The 12,771-nt window shown below is 39.9% G+C and overlaps 1 long non-coding RNA gene across 1 annotated transcript; it reads left to right on the plus strand.

Moving 5' to 3' along the window:
• The first annotated feature begins 11,419 nt into the window (after positions 1-11,419).
• On the plus strand, positions 11,420-12,537 carry LOC126367133 (uncharacterized). The gene is made up of 2 exons (XR_007566432.1): positions 11,420-11,663; positions 12,322-12,537. It is a non-coding gene; the product is annotated as an uncharacterized LOC126367133 (long non-coding RNA).
• The last annotated feature ends 234 nt before the right edge of the window (positions 12,538-12,771 follow it).

The following is a 12,771-nucleotide window of genomic DNA, read 5'->3' on the forward strand; positions in this document are numbered from 1 at the left end:
GGAAATAAAGATTTACTTACTTTATTTTAATATTCATTATAGGGTGATGTAAATTTAAGGTATATAGTAAATACTACTAAACACAGATGGCGCTGTTACCTTTATGACAAAATACTATGATTGATAGGATCCTATTTTCATAATACTCGTCTATCTTGGCTATGAAATACAAAATGACAAAACTGGTACCATAAGAACAAATGTCACTTTGTTCAAAGAAAGAGATAGACAATCCTGTATTGTGTTTTGTATAACGTTGTTTCACTCTAGCTGTCAAAAACTTTATTGCGAGTCTAAATCGAGTTCCAGTCAAGTCAACCACTCAGTTAGTGCTATTTACTTGGCACCGACTTCAGAATTATAAAATAATTAACTAATTGAAAATACGTACTAATTACTTTGTGCGAAGTGAATTTATTTATTGCTTTTTAGTTTTGCGTTTGAAGTCGGTTTTTTTTTGTTAAAAATTTTATTTTATTTTACGATTTTAAGTGATGGTTAGACCGAGCAAGGATGCAGACAGACAGATTTTCTGATTTATATTGATATATAATAATATATGATTAGTAGTGATCACAATTATTATTGATGAACATGTTTACACACACACACTCACACACGCGCTAACGCACACGAGCACAAGCGCACGTACACACGCACACACACAGACACACGCACACACACAGACACACGCACACACACACACACACACACACACACACACACACATACACACACACACGCGCGCACACACACGCACACACACACACATACACATACACACATGTGGTTGTCAGTGGAAGCTGCTATCATACACACTCACGCATACATATACAGGGTGTAACGGAAGGGGGGTATCAAGCCGAAAGGGGACAAAACTATACCTTATGTAGATCTTATCTGCAAAATTTCAATTAAAAAAAAACACTTTTGATATTTTTTTCAATTTCAGTTAAAAAAATATTTTAATATTTCCAGCATGTAAAAAACACGGCACAGCACTATTGAGGTCACTGTTCTTAATCCACTCAAATATTGGCACTACACAAATCTCCTAGCGCGTCCTGGTCGCCTGGTACTCGCGGCGCTCGCACGGCCGCGATAGGTACGAAATTCGAGCGGGCGGCGGCTTTGGCGGCAACGTCAAAAGGAGTCGGCGGCCGATTGGAACAATCCGAGTCGGCGGCACGTCGGCGACTGTAACAAACAAGAATGACACTAAAGCATCTAATAATTGGAGTCATTTTGCTTTGACAACTATTCTCACATTATTTTATGACGTGTAAAATAAGTTAAAATTACCTACTTGTTTAGGTAAGGTATTTAATTTAATAGTAAATAGGAAAAAAAGTGTGAAAGTGTGGGTAAGTAGGTAGGTAATTAATAATTAGACTTACGTTTTACAAGAAAGGTTCGAAATGTCGTCATCCCCGTTCGATGCACAGACCTGCCGCTTCATCTGTCCACAACACTTTCGAAGCAAAGTCTGGTGAGCTTTCCACTTGAACTCGGTACCATTCTCAGAATGCCACACGAGGTAAATAATCAGCAGGAATTAGCTCGGGCGTACGTTGCATGTGGTAAGGTTCGCGTGGTAGTCCTTGGGTTGGCTGCACGGCTAGTACGGCTTCTTCAAACTCCGGATCACGGGTCGCCGAGCGGCCAGTCTCGGATGACGCGTGGAAAGAGCCCGTTAAATGCAGTAGGCGATTGACCATTTTCCTGAAGCAATGCAGTGAAGGCAGTTGCCTGGCTTCATCAGCTGGTCTACCTTCTATGAATCGCTGATACAAGTTCCGTGCTTCACTTAAGTTGCCATCGCCGGCACCCACACACATCATCATTTCATAATAACCTACATTACTCAAAGACACCTCGAACTATCACTGATCACAGTTATCACAACAAATCCAAATTTCGAACTTCACTCCACAGATAGTAAACAAGCACTGACAAATAATTTGACAGTTTACTTTCGTGTGCATGTTTCTATCTCTTTTGGAATGCTAGTATCCTGGTACTTAAGGGTGTGTTATTTCTTTGTGCGCAATAAAATATTTTTATGGTATTGTTTGAATGAATGAATGAATGTATTGTATTTTATGAAAGTAGGTACGTATTTTACTTTGAACCTAGAAAAGTAAAAAAGTCGTTTATCTAATAAGGATCACCCGCGCTCACACTCTGGCACTAACACAGAATTGCCACGTTTCTTCGCAAATATCCCGCGCAATAGCAGAAGGCGAAATTAATCTGTCAATAATAAGACATACTATCACTCTGCCCGTATCCCTAATGGGGTGGGCAGAGTCACAAGAACATCCCATTAGCGGTACGAGCATGATAATTATTTATGTACCTATGTTATGATTACTTGTGGCTCTGTCTGCCCCATAAGAGATAAAGGCGTGATATTATGTATGTATGTTTGGTACGGGCATGTAGCGATACGAGCGTGTAGTGGTAAGTGAAATTCCGCAGTCTCTGCCTACTCCAATGGGAAAAAGGCGTGATGTTATTGTTCACTGTTGGATAATACACGACTACAATTTAGGAAGGAAAAAAAATACAAAAAAAAAAAAATATTTTTTATCATGGTTAATGATAACTTCCCCTTAACAGCACCGCCATTTTGAATTTCGGGTGCACTAGGGCTTGCCGATCAAAAAATGTCTATCGATAATCTATCCCGACCGAGAGTCGATCGATAGCAAGACTATTGATAACTCGGAAAGTGGGAACATTTTCGATTTTATTACCTAAGTGCAATACAATCGATAGTATCGTTGCGGATTAATAACAAACTATCGATAATTTTGCCCTCAGTCAGTAGTATTGCTACACTCCGATAGTATGGTTATTTTGAGTGGGCTGATTGTCTAAACTGAATTTCAATAACTCAAAAGTCCATGGATTTAGATTTTTTGAAAAGCTATTTTTTTATTTCTACCAATCAAAATCGTAGTTGAAAATGATTATGATCGATAATCGATACTGAACTATCGATAGTTTGAAACACTAGCGTGCCTTTTTCTATTCGCGAGCCCTGGCATCCTGGTACAGGGTATAAATCCCATTAACTGTCCCAATGCAATTTGCAATTCCGTGCTTCGGAAGGCACGGTTGGTCCCGGTGACTACTTACTCATGTAAGAAAGTAGTTATTACATGAGTCATGTCAGGGGCCTCTGGCGGCTCAATAGTTACCCTGACACCAGGGTTGATGAGGTTGGTAATCCACCTCACAACCCACACGATAGAAAGATTTAAAAAAATACTGTTATGTGTTTTTAATTCCTTGTACGCAATAAAGTATTATTGTATTGTACGAAAGTACTTATTTTAAGATTACTTTTACCATGTCATAGTAAAAGTAAAGTTATGTTAGGTAGGTACTTTACTTGAGAAATTGATTTTGTCTTTACTATGTTGTAAACGTAACATTAATGTCTCGTTAATAAGATACACAATCACTTGCAGCTGCTCGTATCCCTAATGGGGTGGGCAGAGCCATAAGTAATCAGAACATACTAACATAATATCACGCCCGTATCACTAAGGGGTAGGCAGTCACAACGGTACTTGAGAAATTTATTTTGCTTTTACTATGTTGTAAATCCCCAAGGAATTCTAAGAAGCCTCTGACGTTGCCGGTCGCCTCAGGGAGGCACCCCGTCTGGCCAAGGTGCCGGACCCGGTAGTTGGCGGCTCCTTCACACTCCAGTAGCACATGGGCCGCTGTCTCGTCCATGCAGGTTCTGCACAGGGGCTTGTCGGTGACACCTAGTGTAAACAGATGTTTGTTGATATCACCGTGACCACACAGCTACACCTGCTACCTGCAGCTGTTACCTGTATTAGTGGAGACCTCTTCACATTTATAATTCTTTTGGAGAGACAACTATTGATGTTGGGTAGTGCCAACTTAGCCTGCCTGCATTTATTTACGGTGGTTCATAGTCTGGTGTGTTTGTTCATTCCCAAATACCCTAATACCGAACTAGCTTTATTTGCGGATGATACAGCCATCTATTCTTCGTGCCGTGGTCGAGTTATGATGACCGGAATTCTCCAACGCGCCAATGCCTTGGGCAAGTAGTTTCGCAAATGGAGAATCAAGGTAAACCCGGAGAAAAGTGCAGCGGTGTACTTTTCAAAGGGCTATTATAATACGTCACGGTCACGCTGTCAACTTAAGTCATCAAGATGTCTGGCAAGCCGATCCCTTGGGAGGAGCAAGTCAAATATCTCGGCGTAGTCTTAGATAGACGTCTTACTTTCAAGGCCCATATCAAACGTGTGCGCGATCGCGCCACGTTTGTAATGGGCCGTGTTCATTGTCTCCTTAACAAGCGTAGTAAATTATCCCTTTGGAATCTACACGACTTGCATCCGTCCGATCATGACCTATGCAGGGGTAGTTTTCGCTCACGCGAGTCTCTCTCAAATCCACCGTCTACAGGAAATACAAAATCGTTCGTGGTTCCATCGCAATGAAAATCTGCACATTGACCTAAGTCTGCCAACCATTGCCCAATGGCTCAAATTAGTTTTTTTGATTCTGCTCCGCACCAACCAAATCCCCTGGTAGTTGCGGCTTCCGAATACATCCCGCTTAGGAACGGTACTGAATAGCATCGGCGTCCGAAGTATGTAATACGATCCCGACGACCCGATTACTCTAGCCATAGAATCAGCCAATCAGCTCGCGACAACAAACATTTCAGGACCCCGATACCGACACCGCCGGCGTGGTCGACGACTTCCCTCAATCAGCGCTTATCGCTATCGACTTACTAGGGTCGTTTAATTCTTTCAAATATTTTTCCTCTCAGACGACGCCCTGAGCCGAGGTTCGCGCCCAACTGGGCACCCTCAGGCCTGTTGTCTTAAACGTTGTACCGGGTGAGAGCCTTCAGCGCTCCCCATTTGTCCGGCCAAGTAGTTAATGTCATTTGCGGCAAAACTTCGATAAGTCACGTCAAAAAAAGGTGTGTTTGTTGGCTGCTCTCGTTCGTAGCAGCGAGCGGACCTGTCCGAATGAGATCGGCAATATCGGTTCCGGACCGATGGCTGTTACCTCCCGTTCCCCTTCTGGCCAACTCGTCCGCCGCGTCGTTACCTCTTGAATCACTGTGTCCTTTGATCCATTGTAAAGTGAGGTGTTAGTATTTGCACACCTTAGTCAGTGATTGGTGGTAACTGTGTATGAGTAGTAGTAGTTGTTTAGGGCCTGCAAAACTCTGAAAGTATTCTAATGAAACTGTCCCGTACCTAGCTAGCCATGAACGCATTCGCCGCTAGTGTGATGCCCATTTGACCTGGATGACGGTGTTAAGGGAGCCTGATATTACGTAATCATAAAATAAAGCATACTACACAAGGAGACGAGATGCATTGTAAAGTACATTTCTTTATCAACTATTAATGTAGGTAATCGACTACATTTTTGGACAAAACTTGTACAACAAAGTGACTCTGCCCATCTCAGTAGCGCAGTAAGTGTGATATTAGATATGTGTAATTACTTGTAGCTCTGTCTGGTCCATTAGGGATAAAGCCGTGATTTATGTATGTTCACATCTTGTTCTATCCTATTGGTTGTGAGGTGGATAACCAACCTCGTCAATCCTGGTGCGAGGGTTATTATTGAGCCGCCAAATGCCCCTGACATGGCTCATGTAACGACTACTTATTACATCAGTAAGCAGTAACCGGGACCAATGCCCATTGTTTTTTTAACTATTGTGTCTGGAAATCTTGGCCTCACAAGGATGAAACAAAACAATTTAAAAAATATTGATTAATATGGCCATCACTGGCACGTTTACCCTTTACTAGGGCAGGCATAAATAAAAGAGGTGGTAGCTGTTCACTCAAAAGTTAAATACCTTGAACAGCTGATTGCTACGTAGTGTTGTGCAAATTTGAATTTATTACATGAAGACCTGGAATTCAATTGCTCATAACTAATGCAAATATGAATTTAGGCGGCCAATACTCTCGCATGTGATTTGTAGATAGTGACAGAGTAGGCACACTTCGGGTTGATACCCCCGTTCCGTTACACCCTGTAGATACAGTAGATTTCGCGTATTTTATTCGAAACTGTCCCTCTTCGTATGGCGGCCATCTTGTTTTTCCGCCATTTTGTTTTTTTTCACCGGCGACAGAATTTGACCAAGATTTAAATGGGTGTCGTGGAAACAAACAAAATCCAGGTGCAATAGGTTTGCCAGGCCGTAGGATGTCTCCCTGATTGGGAGCAGTTTTCAAAGATGACGTTCCGATCACACCCCTATACATCATTTTTACCCCCAAGACATTTTCTGGAAAAACAAAATTTTGTATGGCGGCCATCTTGGTTTTTCGCCATTTTGTTTTTTTTTCACCGGCCATTAAATTCGACCAAGATTTAAATAGGTTTTGTGAAAGAAAAATTGGTTCAGGTGTGATAGTTTCGCCAGGCCGTAGGGTGTCACCCTGATGCGGAGCAGTTTTCGAAAATCGGGAAGTATTTCCATACTTAACATGACGATCCGATCACAACCCCGATATATATTTTATATCCCGAGACATTTTCTGAAAAAACAAAATTGTGTATGGCGGCCATCTTGTTTTTCCGCCATTTTGTTTTTTTTTTACGCGCTATGGAATTTGACCAAGATTTAAATAAGTGCTCTGAAAGAAATATTGGTTCACGTGCGATAGTTTTGCCAGGCCGTAGAGTATCTCTCTGATGCGGAGCAGTTTTTGGTGACCAGAAAGTATTTCCGTACTCTACATGACGTTTTGAGTAAGCGCCCCATACATTATTTTTACCCAAACGGGCTTCTTCCAAAATCGACAAAATTTTGTATGGCGGCCATCTTTTTTTTCCGCCATTTTGTTTTTTTGCACCGGCGATTGGATTTGATCAAGATTTAAATACGTTTCGTGAAAGAAAAATTGCTCCAGGTTGTATAGTTTTGCCAGGCCATAGGGTATCTCCCTGATGCTGACCAGTTTTCGGAGGTCGGGAAGTTTTCCCGAAGCCTAAAGATCGATCCGATCAATATGACTTTACAAACGCACTAGTCGCTCCTACGATTTTTGAAAATTCCCCTCGATTTCTCTGGTCTTCCATCATCAGATCCTGACTTCCTTGACATGGGACCCCCTTGGGTATATCTCCTTTCAAACAAAAAAAGAATTATCAAAATCGGTTCATATACGACGAAGATATGCCCGAACAAACATAAAAAAAAAAAAAAAAAAAAAAAAAAAAATACGGTCGAATTGAGAACCTCCTCCTTTTTTGAAGTCGGTAAAAATGACAAAACTGGTACCATAAGAACAAATGTCACTTTGTTCAAAGAAAGAGATAGACAATCCTGTATTGTGTTTTGTATAACGTTGTTTCACTCTAGCTGTCAAAAACTTTATTGCGAGTCTAAATCGAGTTCCAGTCAAGTCAACCACTCAGTTAGTGCTAGTACTTCATCAACTTCATGTTTTGTTTACTTGTTCGGTGTTTGTGTAAATTTTGATCCTGGAATTAAATATATTTAAGTAGTACGTCTCATATTTGAAGTGACAAATATGTCTGATGACTTCATACCTCTAAACCAGAGCACTCCAACCGGTGGCAGATGGCAAAATCAGGGAAGGAACTCCAATCGTGGTCCACATAACAGATTTCCAAACCAAAATGGTCCTAGGAGAGGAGGCTACAATAACAGATGGGGAAATCATTCACAAAGGAACAGTAGCTACGGGGTAAGAGTTTAATACATTACTTTTATGTTAAGAAAAAGCAGAAACATGTTGAAAACTTGTGAACATGTGGGGTTAAACTATCCATTATGGACAAAAGAAATACTACTATAGAATAATATTCATAATCTGTTGTGCAAGCTGCCTCATGATAATCTTAGCAGTATTAGTGTCATGTGGTATTTTTTTTGCTTCCTCCATTGTCTTGTATCAAAGTCTTATAATAAAGGATGTCTGTAAGAGATTTTACTTAGCAGTAAGGTCACCTATTGTACTCTTAAACAGCCTCTGTGGTTAACACGTTAACAGTCCGGTGTACCGTATGTGGCACACGGGGAGCGGTTCCGCCGAGTTCGTGTACCCTATGAGGTACACGAGACCAGTGCAGCTTTATGGGCTGTCAAATCACGGACTCGTAAAATTTGTTGATATTTTCATAAAGGACTTGTAGCCAAAGACCTTATAAATAGAAAAAGTCAAAAACATGTCACATTGAATAACAAACGAAAGCCAAAAAATATAATATCTCATTTGGACATATGGCATGTTTTGAAACGCTTGTATGGGGACTGTTAACGTGTTAAAGAGTTAGGCACATTGTCTGGAGGTCTGGGTTTGATTTGTGATGGGGATAATGTTGAAATCACTTTGTGAGACTGTCCTTTGTTTGTCAAGTCACCTGATTGTCCGAAAAATAAGATGATTCCATGTTTCGGAGGGCATGTTAAGTCATTGGTTAGGCTATTAGACATAAAACATCTACCCATAGCCATTCGATGTCTATCTATGTAGATACACACCGTTATCTGTCAAAGCCCTTGATATAATTTGTGCTGCGAAGGCTGGTTGTTTTTACTATATCATATCACACCTCTTCTAGATTTCCAATAATATGTGGCTGCACTATGTGATACTGGGGGGTTAAAATGGCCACATCGAAGCAATTCATCTATGAAAGCCATATTGTTATTTGACATTTGTTTGCATTGCGCACTTACTTTTATTTGCGATAGATTGCAATATTGCTTTTTTAGATGAATTGCTTCGATGTGGCCATTTTAACCCCCCTGTACTTAACTTCATCTGATTTGTATTGTTGGAGTATTCAACTAAGTACATGTGTATTTATATTTTCAGAGTGATAGCAACAACAGTTTTGGACAAGATAAGAACAACATTGATGCATATCTGCACCCCTCGATGTTACAAGACCCTTGGGCGGAACTTAGACGGAGATGTCAAGAGTCCAAATAATGTTTTTAAATATTGTAATCTAAGTGATTTATTTATTTATAAGTAGGTAATACATTTATTAATAAATAAATATTAATTTAAGCTTTAACTTGATGTGTATTTAATGAGTCTACCTTACCTTATCAGAATCAGACTTACCTTCTTATCTTATCTTACCTTACTTCGCACCTGGTGATTCTCTTTCCAAGGTTTGAGATGGGGATGAAAAGTAATAAATACTTTTAAAAGTATAGGCACATGTTAGGTTGTTTTCTTTATATTTCTAATCTAATCTATCATCTAGTAATAGTAGTAGTAGTAGTAATAGTCTTTGTGAGGGTTGATGAGGTTGGTCATTCACCTCAAAACGCACACAATAGAAGAAGAGAAGAATGAGATTTTTGATCTTGGATCTCTTGGAAAAAACTGATGAGTATTAAACCAACCAACACTAAATGTTTCATCTCTCCAACATGATGGGCTCTATCGGCCGATAAAAAACCTATACCATAGAATAAACAATAATACCTAGACACTACGTGTACAAGGGCCATTGATTGCTTCATATCAATCCAGTACAAGATTGGAGCGAGTTTGATTTAGACTCCCCTCACTATCCACACGCGTGGCCTGATGTTTTCCGCGCACGTTCGGGATAAGAACGAATTGTTTGTATGGATTGCGCGCGTGCGAATATGAAATTTTGTATGTGCTATTGATACCAAGATGTAACTTGTCTTCTAGTTAAGTACTTGTGGATATGCCTGGCCTTAGAGGGATTGTGAGCGTGAATTGTGTCTGTTTGTCATTTGATTTGGGAATATGCTCCATACCCCCTCGGGTTGAGGGGAGGCCTTTGCCTGTGATATAGCATGTTTGTTAAGTGATTTGTGTGTTTGTCAGGAAATCCTATTTATTTTGATCTTGAATCTGATCGTGACTTCATTGTCTATGTAGTTCGTATTGCGAACAGATGACGTAGGTATGTTATTATATCGTAATTCTGAAGTTTTCCTAATAAGTTAAACGATACAAACTGTTAAAAGCAATAATGACGCAATGCATTATCTTACATCTTAACAAATAATAATATTTTATTAAGTTTATTCAAGTTGAAAGATAGTTCCTTCGCGCATGACGTCCATTGCTTCTTTGGATATTATCCAAATATATTTCTACCTAAAATAGAATGAAAACAGACTCTAGTCATATCATGGGAGCAAGCTACAGAAACTGCAAAAGATCGCGAAGAGTGGAAATCTGTTATTCGAGCCCTATATCTCAACAGGGGATAAAAGGATTCAGTAGAAAGAAGAAGAAAATAGAATGATAACAAAACCACACCCCGGACACTTCGTAAAAAAATTCCCGTTTTACACAGAGACTACATATTGACGTTATCATACACGCGCATATGTGTGTGTGACTTCTGACGGCCATTCTATTGTCGACTAAAGTAAGACCGAGGGGGAAGAGATAAACCTCGCACAGCCGCTATTGGGGAGCGGAGAGTTGCCGTTCTATAAGTAATATTCCCTATTCTTTGACAAAACATAGCGCCATGCCTCCCTGAAGGGGAAGCCAGAGGTGTAAGTATAGGTAAGTAGTATAAGTATACACCCACTTCTTGCTCATGTAATAGGGCCCAAATCCTGGATAGCACATTATAAAATAACAAAGTGGAAAGAGGAATGGTTGCGTAATGAAAATGAAGAATATGTGACAGCGAAGGTGTGATTGAATAGATAATGAAAGAAAAAGGATAAAAGGTAAAAATTAAAACTCTTTAGTGGTGCACTGCTTGCGATACCAGCAATGGATCATAAGCATCAGACATGCAATTTTTAATCAATTTTAAAAAGAGATTCTCACTTATCATCCACCTGCCCTTATCCCACTATAGGTGGGGTCGGCACGACATGTATTCCTCTTCCATTCAATTCTGTCAGTCGTCACCTAGGTATTCTACTCACACCTTTCAAACACATATATTTATTTACACAATCCATCCACACTTCTCACACTCACACACACTCACTCAAAGTAACACACACATCCCCCTCAAACTCACACATCATGCACACACACACACACCCATCACTCAATGTACTTCGATAGATTCTCACTTACTTACACTTACCGGCTTCAAATAAGTAAAATTCAGAATTTGTCTGTAATCAGCTATTAAAAAGTATTTTCCTAAATTGATACGCCAATCAAAGCAAAGGGCCGGTGTGAGTGTAACCATTTTTTTATTCCATTTCGTTAGACATTACCTCTACGGAATAGGAGTGAAAATGTAAGCGATTGCCAAAAACCTACGAAATTTGGCAAAAACGTCTAATCCCACCATAACATACATACGTAAGTACTAACATCTAGTAGCCTATTACGCCCCACTTCTGGGCACAGGCCTCCTCTTATTCAACCGGAAAACATTACATTAAGAAATCAAGTTCAATAACAAGGAAGTGCTTAGGTAAGTATGTAGTTATAAACCAAACGAGCATTGGAAAACATTTGTCGACAACAGAACGTCAAAAACCAAACTGAGTAGAGGCCAAGGTCTGATATAAAGCGATGTTCGTGTAATTATCGCACACTCGTGGAAAAACAACATGAAGTCTGTGGCCATTGTCTTACTAATCATCTGTGCGAACGTCGCCTATTCCGTTGGTGAGTATTCTACAATAGCGTAACTAATGACATTTTATTTTGCTTTGATTTTTTTTTTTAAGTTCAAGGTTATCGTTATTTGGCTTTGAGCTAGTTCCGTTTTATAGGTCTCTGCTCTATTTTCAAAACTAAGAATTTTAAATTTTCTGGTTAAGATCGGCTTCTAACAGTAACACTAAGCCCCAAACACCTCCACCAACCGGCATTGAGCTTTGTGGAGCATTCCATCCGCCTCCGGTTGATTGAGGGGAGGCTTGTACCCAGTAGTCGGACGTAAAAGTTATATACGTACTTAAAGATTGATATGGTAAAGGATTGCTAATCCCAATGTATTACTTCTTTAAATAACTTTTTTTAAATAAATATAATATAGGTTTGCGTTTAACCACAAATCGTGGAAACCTACCTACCTATGTATGTCCTATGTATGTGTGTTATTACCTATGTAATTAGGTATGATAAAAAACATAACTAATTATGTACGTAAATATACGTATACATTCCTTTGCGTACTGCTATAGAATGGAATTCTCTCCCTGCGTCATTATTCTCCGAGACATATAATTTGGGCATTTCCAAGGCACTATTTGAGTTTATCTACATCGTGGTTGAATGCGGTCGAATGTTTTAATAAAAAATATGTAATACTTAATTCTAGCCGAAGACGGTTGCCCGGCCGGCGAACACAACCCAGGCCCGAACTGCGGACTCGAGCCTTCCTGCGCACCCCGCAGCTCACACTTCATACCGAAGCACACCTGCGACTGTTGGTGCATCCCCGGCACCTACAGAAACACCGACACCAACACCTGCGTTGAACGATGCTGATTTGAATTTGGAAATGTTTTAATAATAAAATGATGAGTAAAGTATAGCTATGTTTTTTCATTAACTCTGACTTCACACTTAAACACACTGGCACATACCTACCTCCGACTGTTGGTGCATCCCCGGCACTTACAGGATCACCGACAACTACTTTGAATGATGCTGATTTGAATTTGGAAATATTTTAATAATAAAATGATGAGTAAAGTATAGGTATGTTTTTTTCATTAACTCTCACTTCACACTTAAACACACTGGCACATACCTACCTCCGACTGTT

Source organism: Pectinophora gossypiella, chromosome 5, assembly GCF_024362695.1.
Source record: "Pectinophora gossypiella chromosome 5, ilPecGoss1.1, whole genome shotgun sequence".
NCBI classification, from domain to species: Eukaryota; Metazoa; Arthropoda; class Insecta; order Lepidoptera; family Gelechiidae; genus Pectinophora; species Pectinophora gossypiella.